Source organism: Drosophila gunungcola, assembly GCF_025200985.1.
Source record: "Drosophila gunungcola strain Sukarami chromosome X unlocalized genomic scaffold, Dgunungcola_SK_2 000050F, whole genome shotgun sequence".
Classification (NCBI taxonomy): Eukaryota; Metazoa; Arthropoda; class Insecta; order Diptera; family Drosophilidae; genus Drosophila; species Drosophila gunungcola.
Window position 1 is genome coordinate 494641 of NW_026453194.1, and position 13503 is coordinate 508143.

Genomic DNA, 13503 nt, shown 5'->3' on the forward strand with positions numbered 1-13503 from the left:
TGCCGAAGCCAGCAGACGCCCAAGGATTCCAGCCACCGCCCACTTTTCAGACCCTTTGAGCATCTGTCTTTGGCGGCTCTTTTGTTTATTTTGTTTTAGCACATTTTAGAAACAATAAAGCAAAACTTTGAGCTCTTTGTGTCCTGCCGATGCTCTTCCCGGGATGTATCCTGTCGCCCCTTCCCTTGATCCCCGACCCTCCTTCATCCATGCCCGTATTATCTCCATCGACGACGACTACGCTGCCAGGTGGCCATAAAAAGCGAAAAACGGCGTCAAAAACAAAAGGCAAAGTTGCCTCACAAGTCCCTCGTCCTTCGACGTCCTCGAATTATGAAAGGAACGATATGGAAATGCTCGGATACGGAGTGTAAGGAGCCCTCTGCCTTTTATGATATTTATGCGTCTCCGTTTTATTTTAAGCAATTTTCGTTTATTGATTTTTCCCCCTCCAACATGTTGGCTGAACTTTAGTCACTGAAACCCCATAGGGGAGCGAGCATGTAAGGGATGGGATGGGCCAGATTCCGGGAAAATAAGTTTTCTTGGGTTATCAAATTGACTCGGTATTGAATTTCGCACCAATGATCGTTTCGGTCGTTAAAGAGGTTAACAAACAGTGCTCCTTAACAAGGGAGATTGGTAACTACATATTTTAACAAAATTTAAACAACTCAGCAACAAGGACTTTTTTTTTGAATTATTTGCTTAACAACTGGTAATATTTTATTAAACATGGAAATTACTTTTGATTTATATAAATTTTTCGATTTTCTTACACAATTTAATACATTTTGTGACGTTTAACCAACGCAGTTACATTTTCTAGCGCTTTGAATTAACGAAATCAAAATTGAATTAAATAGACCATACAACCAGAGAAAAATCAGGGTAAATCCAAATACTTTCACTTTGAATTAAATAACAAAATGTAACTGGCATAGCTGATGCTAAGCTAGAACACAAATACTTTGTAGGACCAAGAGAATCCTTTGAATTATACTTCAACGACAAAATGTGTATAAATAAATCGCATTTTTTTTATTGCCTCAATTTATTTCATACCCGCCCCGTAGTTCTTTCCAAGCAACGCATTCAGCTGCATTTGGTTACGCCTCCAGAGCCACTTCCCCATCAACCTCAGCCACGTTGCCACTCGGTTTTGCCTCTGACATTGTGGCTTTTAAATTGCTTATTTGGCTTAGTCGTCGTCGTCAGCGCTGCTGGCTAACCGCAACGTGCCGAGCAGTTTAATAACCAAGGCAACGTCGACGGACGGGTGACAATTCGCAGACCCCCTCCATCTCCCCCTGTAACCACAAGCCAGGGGAGTTGGTTTTCCAGGAAAACCTATACTAAAAACCTCTGCCATGCTGATCAAACGTTGAGCAGTCACTCAACTTACGTTGCTGGGCGGCAAAAGGAAGAAACCGACTTGAGGACCAAGTTTCTTCTAGCTTATTCTCGGTTTTAGTCCACAAATACATGGAAGATGGTTCTACTTTAATCCGGGGTACAGGAAAAGCAAACAACAATAAAGTATTTAAGAATATTTACTTTATTTCGTTTTTCTAAAGTAAGATTTTAAACATTTGCCGTATATCCTGAAAGGCACATTAAAAAAAATTTAAGAGCTTAAGCTGGAAACAAATACACCTCTTAACAAGGTAAAAAAGTTGTGACGATCCCACTTGAAAATTCATTCAGAATCTTTAATATAAAACCTTGGCAAAAGTCATAAAAATGAAATGAAAGCCGTATTTAAGAAGTAGATAAAATACTCTGCACAATTCCGATTAATTTGTATATTACTTTACACTTTGTTTGGTCTGAAAATGCTTCGTTTTCCCATTTACTGTCCAAATTTAATGGCAAGAAAACCGTAAACTGCAATCGTAAATGTCATTGAAAGTTATGCAGAGACCACAGCAGCGAAAGTGAAATTTGAAATCGTTTGGCCCGGACACGTTATGCTTCTCATGCCATGATATTTTCAATGGCCGGCAATCGAACGGCAAACAGGAATCAAAAATTCAAGAATCAAAAACTCAATTGCTTCCGAGCCTGCGACTGTGTATGTCCGTGTGGTGCAATAAATCATTCAGTGGTTTGTATTCCCAGCAGAATTGCCATTACATGATTGAGCCACATACATACGTTTCGATGCAGATGCAGGTCCCAACTCAGGTTCAGATGCATATGCAGATAATACTTCCCAATCCGAGACCGTATCTGTATCTGTAAATACATCTGTATCTGTATCTGTATCTGTGTCAATTCGCAGGACGTGGTCGAGGCCGGAGCTCGTCAGGAACTTAATTGCTTTGTCCGGGCACCATTTTTGTCATTTTTGAGATTTGTGACAGCTGCAAGTGGCCAAATATTGAAAGGTGGCAAATTCGATTGAGCATCCCCATCCACCATCCCCAAAGAACAGTCGACAAAATCAGAAAAGTTCAAAAAAAAAAAAAAATCAAATCTCGAGACTTTTATTTTAAAATGCTTACAATTATTTTCGCACAAATTTCTTTCCAACTTTGTGGCCCAAAACACCGTAGTAGTCCTTAAAAAATGTTTTCTGTTCCTGATATATTTGCCCCCAACTTTTTTTTAATCATTGCCCACTGTGCTTCGAGCATTTGGCATGTGTTTGCTTAATTGCTCAAGTGGCTGGATTCGGGGAAAATTAATCATGTATATGCAAGCTCGAACATGTAAAAATCCGAAATAAATTTGCTGTTTTGCTGGCTCGTCAAATGCGCAAAATGCAAACAGCTGCCCAATGCCTCCGAGTCGGGGATTTTGGGTCAGCGGAAAGGAAGAGTTGCCAAGGCGACCAGAGGGGTGGGGTTGGGCTTGGTCAATATCGGGGCATTTCATAATTTCGTTATGGAAATTGCAGAGGAAATTCTGGCATTTTTGCAATCGAAATTGGTATGGGTATGGGTATGGGTATTGGATTGTGAATGGAAATGGGAATGGGGCGCTGGCTAGCGGGGATATGAAAAATTTAAGACGGCTTAATCGATTTATTCAGCAAACGTTGGTGAAATTCGCATTCGATGAAAGAGAGGCGAACCTGTGTCGACTTTCACATCGATCATAATGTGTGTGCTTTTGCGCTTATAGGGACTTATGCCATAGCCTTTCCTTCCGAATTCCTTTTCAAGTTTATTGAACGAAGCTCGGTATAACAACTGCATAGGAAAATCTTTTCGTTTACAATTGTATAGAGTTTTGTAATCGTTATGAATAATTTGAAGGGATTTCCATTTTTGTATAGTTTTCATGCAAAGATACTTATGTCTACAGTCTTTCTTTAGAAAAGAAATGCTGCAGCACTAGTTACCAATTGAAAAGTTAATTTTTCTCTGTGTGTCAGTGGAGCATCTAGCTTGAATACGCGATGTTTTGTGTTTGAGTTGTGCCCGAAAAGGAGGAAAACTGAGAGCGAAGAGAAACCACGCTTTCTCTGTTTGTCCTCCCGTCCATCCTCCTCGTTTTGTGTGTGAGTGCTTTGTGTTTAATTTTGTGAAATGTTTGCCTGGTTTTCGAACTCTCAACGCTTGCCTAATTTCACCGCCCATCAACCCACAATGCCCCATTCCAGGCCCATAGCCCCGAGACTCTGGTCTTGTCCTCTCTCCAATTTCAACTCGCAGCCCGACCCCCCAAGTTTATTCCCTTTTTTTTCCAGCTTTCGCTTAGAAGTTGATGAGATGTTTATTATGTATATAGTTGTTGGCCTCGTTGAGCCGAAGGGGCGCGAAAATGCCCGGGACCTTTGCAGCCCGTTTTATATGTAAATTTCCGATATCAAACAGGTGAGCGATGTGTTCGCTGGCAGGGGGTCACCATAAATTAGAATAAGTTATTCTCAGCTTACAGATATCAATGGCAAGTGGGCCGGCATTCGAAGGAGAATTAACTAATTTAAAAGCCTTTTTGAGGATCAGAAGTGAGCGCAAATCGTTGTGAATGCGAAAATATGTGAATTATGTTGCTTTCGTTGTAAACTAAGCGTTGGAGAAATTCAACTTAATAAAATCCTGCAAAATAAAAAATCATCCATATAAATTGTATTAAGTTTGCGTTTCGCCTAAATAGCGACATTTAACTTATAACTAATCATTTTATTTTAATTATTTTTTTGTATTATTTTAAAATGACCTCAGTGGGCTATTTAATAATCCAAAGTTTACCTAATCTGAAGCAATATTTCGATTAGTTACGGATCCCAGCTAATCACGGGACGGACCTACAAAAGCCTCCCCCTTAATTTACTCTTATGTCGGTCCCTGTCCGGCCGTGTCCAGTTTGTTTCTGAGTTGCTTGGGAGCTCCCTTCGTTCCGAAACACGCTCTGCCAGTTTAAATAGCTTCGTTTGCGTCAAAAGGGGAGGGAAAAGGAAGTGGAAAAACAACGGGGGGCCCTGAGCAGTGTAAATTTAATTCTATTCTACATAAATTTCCGAGCTGGATTGGAAGCGAAGAGAAGGGGCCTCGCGAGTGCCGCGAACCCAAACCAGACCGAAACCAGAGCTGGGACCTTCCGGGTCTGGGTCCGGGTCCGGGTCCTGGTCCGGGGTCTCCTCCATTCCGAGAACTCCTCCAGTGGATGGATGATGATGATGATGATGAGGCGACCAAGCACGTGGATGGGAGATGTGGAGGATGTGGGATGTGGGACTGGCTGCGAGAATGTAAATGTGGATAAGGATGGGGATGCTAGCCAGCGCGAAAGGACGACGCAAATTTATTTAACCTGCGGGCGCAGAGCGCATATTTGAATTTATTTGCATGGAGGATGGGGGTTAGTTGTTGGTGGAGGGAGGGAGGAAGGGGGGCGTATCTTGAGTGTGTCCTGGCCGCTGTGGCACCGAAGTAATGCCAAAAAGTGCGCAAGCAAAAAAAAAAAAGCACCCAAATTGTGGCGACGCAGAGCGTCGAGCGAAGGGAAAAAGTTTTGCACAAAGTTGTTGCAAGTTGTTTGTATGCGCCCCGCCCCCTGACTCCACCGCCCCCCCCCTGGGCACGCCCACACAATTTTGCCCAAAATGAGCGGCGCGCCGTTTGACACATGCAACGCCACCTGGCGGCCGTAGCCATGAATTTGAATGTACCAAACAGCCGAAAGAGACACAGTTGCAAAGAGCATAAAAGAAGGTCAGAGAAGGTGGCGAGAGAGGGAGGCGGAGAGAGAGCGAGGAGAGGGTGGAGAGGGAGAGAGCGCGAATTGGTAACTGTAAACTTTACCCCCGGCCAACGGGGCGGATGGGTATGGATATGGTTAAGGGTATGGGTAGTGCCTGTGGAACGAGGCGAATACGTAATGTCATTTCGGTGTAGCATACTTTCGTGCGACATTTAAATTCATTATACCCTGCAGGAACTCGGAGTTCCGCCACTGGCGGAAAATCTGACGCAATCCCCTACTTGTGTAGATCAATGTTAGCTGGAAATGAGATCGATGGGATCACCTAAAGGCGAAATGTTCCGTTCCAAAAAGTTTCTTTATATTTCCCATTTTTCCTTTTTTTTTTTTCTATATGAACAAAATATCATGAAAAACTAAGAAAACGTTCGAAACATTTTGCAGTAAAAAACCTACTTATAGCTTCTAAAATTTAAAGTCAATAGTATTGGAGTTTTTTTTATACGAATTTTTAAACACGTGATACAAAATTCCCAACGACCATTTCCATTCCAATTGTCACTCGACGGCTAAAGAGGCAACTGCCCGTTCACCTTAAAGTGGCTTCCACTTTCGAGCTTAACTTGAAGTTTACTTGAAACTTTTCGTCCAGCATAATTCGGCCAGGCATTTAAATTCATTTTAGCGAGCTATTCCAAGGGCTTTGAGACAAAAAATATGCCAAATTAGCAGAGATCTGTGGGTGGGGGTGCTTGGTCCAAGTCTAATTAGCCCCACTGATTTGCCGTCTGTGTATGAGTGTCTTCATTAGAATGCAACTGTTTGCCAGGCTCTTCATGGCAATCTACTGCTTCAACTACTGCCTCTCATCCTCGGAACATCCGTGGAACATCCTCGGCGTCATCCTGTGTGTCTGTGACCCATTTCTCTGCCAGCTGTCGGCTTATTAATGAGTTTTTGTTCGCCAACTTTACCGGCTTTGCCTTTGATTTCTTCTCCGCTGTCTTCACAATTAGCTAAGCTCCGTCTTAGCAAAGTCGACAACATGACAACAACTGCCGTCTCTTGTAATTTGGCTTGTGTCGGTCGGTCGGCTAGTCGGTCGTCCCTTTTGCCGGTCGTTTTCCTCGACTTGTCGACGTGTTTGCGCACAAATCAGAGCTGCAAAAGTCGACACTGGCACTACTAGCCGGATCCAGTGAGCCACTACAGCTGCAGTTACCCACTGCGGAGCTGCATAATGAATGCCTTTCGGCCCGGCAACCCCCTTTGTATCCTTGCACTCAACTCTACGCTCGCTCGATGGCAAAAATGACATCCTGCCTGTGTGCTGGTGGGCTGTGGATTATGTTGGGATCGAGGTGCATTTTGATTGATTGAAGGCAAGTGCAGCTCCCGACACGAACATTAACCCTCGCAGGGCGGCATCGAACTGACTCACAGATTGCTTATTAAGAGCTCATGAGGTCGGCTTAATAATGAATGGACCAAATGAGGTGCAGGTTCATCAAGGAGTTAATGATTGCAAGGGGATGCTCTTCCCGAGTTGCTCAATTTGAAAAGTTCTTAACAATTTGCATTGTTGTCAAATTACTAGTTTCTGTTTTTTTTTTTTTTAAATACACATCGTTTTTTGCTTACGCAGTTGGTATATCCCGCAACTATTAACTTTAAAGCCTAAACAGATTGAGATTCGAACATTTAGTTTGGATAGCCGAGAAAAAATTATATGTTGCAGCCTTTATTACGAATAATTTTCAACTATATTAATGCAAACTGAAGTTGGTCAAAACATATGCCAAAGCTTATTTGTTCAGAGTTGAACGAAACTATGCAATGACCGCAAATGGTTGGCAAATTGTCAGCAACTCATATGCCGGTTTTCCCTTACGAGTAACTTGGTTATGAAATTTTCTAAATACCACAAAAATATCCTGTGCAACATTTGTGAACTTTGGTCTTTGCTCTCTCCTCTTTTATTTTATGTTCTTACTTACATCTATACCTATCTGCTTATTTGCCTGTGTTCTCCATGGCCATGATCTTTTTGAATTTGTTGTGTGTGAGCGTGTGTATGCAAAGTTGTAGATTTTAGATGGATTTTTGAAAAAAGTTTTCTATTCTGCAACTGTCTCATGTAGTCTCTCTGCCCCCGACACACCCCCCTCCTACCAAGCTCTCTTTCGCTTGCGGCCAGCCCCAGTGTACAAATCCCTTGCCTACATTTCAGCGCATACCGAGTTGTCAACAAGCATTGACATTAATTAAAGCCCAGCGTTGCATGCGACAGCAACTTGCAACTCTGCTCATTTGTGAGTGTGGCGCGTGTGTGAGGGCTTGCGGCGGCTTCACTTAACCATTAGACTTTAATTACTATGCTAAAATTCACGCTCGTCTGCCGCACCACAAAGTACCAACAGCGGCGGCAACAAAAAACTAGAAAAAAAAAAAAAGAAAAACAGTAGTTGCACAAGTGTATGCAAGTATTCGCTTCTGCTCGTTGCCCCCAAAGTATGCTCTAAAATTGCATTTCGCATTTCGTTAGTCCTACCCTCGTCCCAACCCTCAACCCTCATCTCGTCCTGCAATTGTCTGGCATTCTTATGGAGGCCAGATCGTTGTGCCAACCCCAGTATGTTCATTTGCTATTTTTGCATCATGGCATTTACATTCTGTTTTGTATATCTTAATAGTGCGTTTCCTTTGACTGCTTATAATTCTGTTATTATCATCTGTTTTGGCACAGCTCTCTGCACAGAAGTCATGCCTTTATACCGATTCGAATTAATTGCGTTGCTGATTTTAATTTCATTATTAGACTGATCATTTGCATTGCAGCATTTCTGCTTTGGCGTCAACGTGATTGGATTAAACGATATACAAATAGTCAAAAGCTATTTACATTAAATTTAATTCTTAGCTCATTTTCTTTAAAAATATAAATGAAAAAAAAAAAAATTGACAGAAAAAAGGCTTTAGTCGAAATATTAACTTAAGTTAATAAAAGTTAAAATTGATGTATGTTTACATTTATGATAATAGAAAGAATATGAGTTTGGACTAGGTACGGGTTATTGCTTAATATAATGCTATCATTGGCATTTTGTCAAGAGAAATTAAAAGGTATGTCCATCTATTATATGATATGATGGCAAGAGTGGAATATATAGATAATTTCAGATGGAATGTTTGGCGTATGTACATGGCCCTGCATTGATAAATCGCTTTGGGATCGTTTAAAGTGATTTAGCCAGGGTGTTAATGCCATATGGCTATGTTTTATCCCCGTTTTTCTCCTTTCTTGGGCTCCCAGTTCTCCTTTGCCTAATTCGCTCTTGATTATCATAATTAAACAATTTAGTTACAAGTGCGGCCTCCCATTTGTTGCACTTTGCTCTGTTTTCCGAGTGGCAATAGTAGCAACAACGGCAACAACGTCAACAACAATGATTCAAATGCATTGTTCGTGTTAGTTGCCAGTTGTTGTTGCTTCCTGTTCTTTTTGCAGCAATTCTTAAATGTAAATTACGCGCTTTGTTGACTTTGCCCCTGCAGCAGAAAACAGTGAAAGAGGGTGTGGATATGTGTATGTGTGTTTGCGTTGTGGAGAGGGGGGTGTAGGTGGTGAATGAGGTAAGCAGTGCACACATTATAGTACCCATTACCCTATCCCCCATTTTACCCTTCTGGGTGCTGTAATTGTGGCCAGCTTTGAGCTGAGAATTTTTTTCGGATTGTGTGCGTGTTTGCGAGATTGCTGTCAAAATGTTGTAGGCACCACGAAGCCCCCCTTTTGATTGTCAGTTTTGGACAACGTCTCTGTTTGTCTGGCAAGTAAAATTTTGTTTAACGTTGCTCGATTATGCATGAGAACTGAATGTGGAAGTGGGAGTCGAATCGACCTCCGTGTGCGAGTGTTTTAGTGTTTGGGTCTTTGGGTGTGACCCTGTTGGGGCCTTTAACCATGGTTAGTTTATGCGATTGATTTTTGGCCGCACTTGTCCTTGTTGTGTGTGTGCCAGTGTTTGTTAGTATGTGTATTAGTGTATGTGCCACGTGCAAGACAACGCCAAACATGGCGTGTGTATTGTATATTTGAGTGCGGCCACTCTGCGCATACGTAATATCCTTTGGGGAATTGTTATGTAATTCCCGTGTAGAGATTTCTATTGGGTCTTGCAATTCCGTCTGGACATCATTTAAGTGGCAAAAAAAAAAAAAGATTTCGCTCCAAGATTGTTGATTTTCACATTGCTTTTCTTCGTTTCTAATTAAATGCTTTTTTCGCCCCCTCTGGACTCTTTAAAAAAGAAATGAAATGCATTTAAAATCAATTAGTAAAGTCTTGTTTAAAGACATTTTCCTTCCGTTAGAGTTTTACTCATGCCCGTCTTGTCTCAATTTATTTAGACATTTTTATACCCTTGCAGAGGGTATTATAATTTCAGTCAGAAGTTTGCAACGCAGTAAAGGAGACATCTCCGACCCTATAAAGTATATATATTCTTGATCAGCATCAATAGGAGAGTCGATCTAGCCATGTCCGTCTGTCCGTCCGTTTGAATGAAACTTTCCCAAAAGTTGTCTTTCTGTTGCAGGTAGTATATAAGTCGGAACGAGCCGGATCGGCCTACTATAGCATATAGCTTCCATAGGAACAATCGGAAAAATAAATAAAAAAAAATTAGAACTTTGCTGTTTTTTATTTTTTTTTTGTTCTTCGACATATAGTAATGGTTAAATATTTTAGAATTACGGTTTAAATTTCATCAAAATCGGACGACTATATCATATAGCTCCCATAGAAATAATAAAAATATATAAAATAACTATGTAATAATTGAGCTGCAAATCATCCCAGCTACAATGCTTGTAAACATATACGTAAGTAAATTATAATTTTATTGTTTAAAAGAATTTTTAGTTTTTGCAATAGCTGCAAGGGTATATGAACTTCGGCTTGCCGAAGTTTGCTTCCTTTCTTGTTTCACTTGATCTTTGTTGTCTTTTCGCTTTTCCCGTTGGTTTTTTTTGTGCTACTTTGCTTTTCTTTCTTGCATAATTACCTTTTTCATTTTAAATTCATTAAGAAACTAAAGTACATTGGCTTCAAGCCAAACTAACTGAATATTTGTTGTCTGCTAATATAGTACTTCGAGTATCTTTTTGAACCTATTGCTTTGCTCTTGTTTCACATCGGTGATTGCAGTTCCAACTAATTGAGAAAGTCTTTCTGCAAGGTATTTTATTCGCTCTCATTTTTTTTTTTAACACTTTCCCATTTGCTATCGCCTTTTTCCCAACCCTTATTGTCTCAGCTTACCGCTCCTTCTTCGATCTTATAACAAATTTTCCGGGAAGACCCTTACCTTAAAGTTTTCCCATTTCGGCTCCAGTTTCTTGTACTTAATGAGGAGTCACCATGATGGGGAGAGGGGGCGGTAACCTCCTGACACATTGGCCTTCAAGGCTGGCTTTCTTACTTCACCTCTCCTTCCTTGCCATTGTTGTGCCTCAATCAGGATGACTTTTTCTTTCCTTCCCTCTGACCGCAGCATCGGCCATTTCTTGGCCATTATCATTTGACACGCTCCCGCCCACTGGAAACCCCCGCCTTCCGGTGACCCCGCATTTGCCTAGTTTCCGGCACGTTTGGCCCGACAATTTTCCCATTTCTGCCTTTTGCTCTCGTACTTTTTAATTTGTTTTAATGAACTTTCGAGCAACGTATATTCGAGCAGGGGGGCGAGATTCAGTTGCAATATGCTAGCTCACTTGTATAATTACAGGCGCCATTGCATGTGCATCTCCAGCCACCTCTGCCCATGGAATCCCCCTGGAATCCGCCTGCTGAAAATCCCCCCTGAGCCCAAAACCCCCAAACCCACGCCTCTTGTTTCTGGGCCTCGGCCTGAAGTGCGTGGCTTTCATTAATTTTAATGAGTTTTAAAAGTTGTTGCCATTTTTTTGCCACACTGCACTTCTGCGTTTTGCCCTTCCCTCCCACAACCCTCACCAAAATGGCTCTGTTTTTTGCCCCTTTTTTGCCGCAGACTTTTTTGTTGATTTTATTTTATTTTATTTCATTTATTTGATTCTTTTCTTGCTGACTATTCTCGCTGTAAGTTGTCTGTGTGTACTTGTTATTTTATTTTTTAGTTTTGCCGCCCAGCGTGTAGTTTTTGTGCACTTGTTGTCATTTGTTCACCGGCAACAGCAAAAACAGCAAAAACAGCAAAAACAGCAAAAACACCACTGACAAAACCAGTCTTTTATCTATTGAAAGCACACACACACACACGCACTCAGAAACACACAAAATAGATATAGATTGCACAGATGCATGTACGCATATACGCATATACGCATATACACGGACAATGACATTTATTTCTATTTGCAGTTGCAATTGCAATTGCTGAAAGACAGGCAAATGGGGGGAAAGTGGATGTAGAACTAGAAGTCAGGGGTGGTGTCTTCGCCACCTGCTGTGTGTATAGTTTATGCTTAAATAACTCACAGCTGTGCATAATTCAGACTGAAGCCTAGCACAGACCGATGTTTGCGTGGAAACGGGTGGGCTGGGACAGGATGAAAGGAGCAGAAGCTCCATTAGTCGAGCTGGTTCAAACAGAAACAGAAAAGAAAGCCCAATACTCGTAGCATTCATTTAATGTGCAGAGAGTGGAAAGCAAGTGCTGGATTTATCCGGGTTAAGTGGAAGTCGCTGCGAATGGGAGCTGCCAAGATTTGGCAGACGAACCTGGAGGGCTTCCATTGAACCCCTTGAAATGCACAGATCGTTGGGATCGCTTTCAACCGCAGAGCAAAAGTTGACAGCTTTGTTAATGGCTCTGTGGAAAGGCAAAACTGAAGCGCAGAACAGACAGCTTTGCCGCTGCAAATAAGATTTTGCTCTAAGTTTCTCTGCTGTTGCGTATTCATGGTATTTCCTTTTGTTTTTTGGGTGAGATGAGTGAGCAACATCAAGAGCCATAATGGAAATCAAACCAGAAAGCCAAACATTTGCCAAGCTGTCGTGTTACTAAGTGCGTTAAAAGAGCTCAAACAGAAGTGAAAATAGAGCTGGATGGAAGGAAGGGAACTTCTATGTGATTTTGCATTCTTAAGCTCGAGCATTAGGCCAAGTATTTTCCATGGCCTTCCTCTCCCCTACTAGTATTTTTTTTCCCCATTTTGGTTTATTTGCCTCGTTTTCGTTTTCTCGCTTCTTGTCAAGAGTGTCCTTTGTCCTTTTGTCCAACTGCTTGTGGCGTTTTCGCAATTTGATTTATGTGCTGCCCCCAAAACATTCATTAAGATATAATCATAACGCATAGAAAACACAAACAGGATGAGGATGAAAGCGTCGTCTATATGGGTGTACAAATATAAACATAAATATGAATAAACGTATTCGTATATGTATCCCTATCTCACATATCATAGAATGTCCTTGCTTTATTTCTGTGTGCTCTTCCCATTTCTTTTCAGTCGCTTACTGTTTTTGTGGCATCATCAGTTGCGCAAACATCCTTGCAAATTTCTAGACACATTTTTTGGTCATAAGATTTCATTAGATTCACATGACCAGAAGCTATAATGAGGTTGGGCTCCATCTGGTGGCTGCAATAGGCGGCAAATCGGGCTAATGGCTCAGATCGTTCAGATATGTGGCCTGAATGAGGCATAGCAATGCCATATTGTCACTTAGGTTGAGAAACAAATACGTGCACAATACAAATGAATAATTGTAACCATTGAATATGCAAAAAGTTTCTTAAAACATATGTATCTTTCTTTTTTAAATAGAAACCTAATTGTTAATAAATGACAATAAATACTAAATAATCATATTGCTTAAAACTTTTATTATAAGGTCTTAAAAATGGGATCATCGTTTCCAACGCATCCTTTAAATACAGTAAAAACCTTGTACATTTTGTAAACTTCAGACGAATACAAGCTTTGTACTCTATTAAAACATGCCCGTTGTTGATTAGTTTTGTTGCTCATTCTAATTTTAATTTCCTGTCAGCAGTTTTCCCTCCATCCCCCGAGCTGCAAAAAGCAAAATAATTAGAAATGTCTCCACCTACATGGGAGTTGAGTGAAAAGTTCAGTTTGTTGTGCTTGCCTCAATTGGAGTTTCATATGCATGACTTCCAACCAAATAAACAAATCATACCCCAAACAAATTGTTCTCCTCTGTGTGAGGTTGCTATAGTGTTTATGCCAGGATTTTCAGGAATTCATGAGTAAATGAATTCAAAAAAAGTGGTTTAGAGGGTTTTAAAATTAAATTAGTAAACAGTAAACATTTTTGTTAGCTGCATTAACCAACTTTTA

At 41.0% G+C, this 13503-nt stretch overlaps 1 protein-coding gene across 9 annotated transcripts in view; it reads left to right on the top strand.

Annotated features, from left to right (window-relative positions):
- LOC128261102 (uncharacterized) overlaps positions 1-13503 on the top strand; it is a 92080-nt gene that overhangs the window by 10588 nt on the left and 67989 nt on the right. The window lies entirely within an intron of this gene.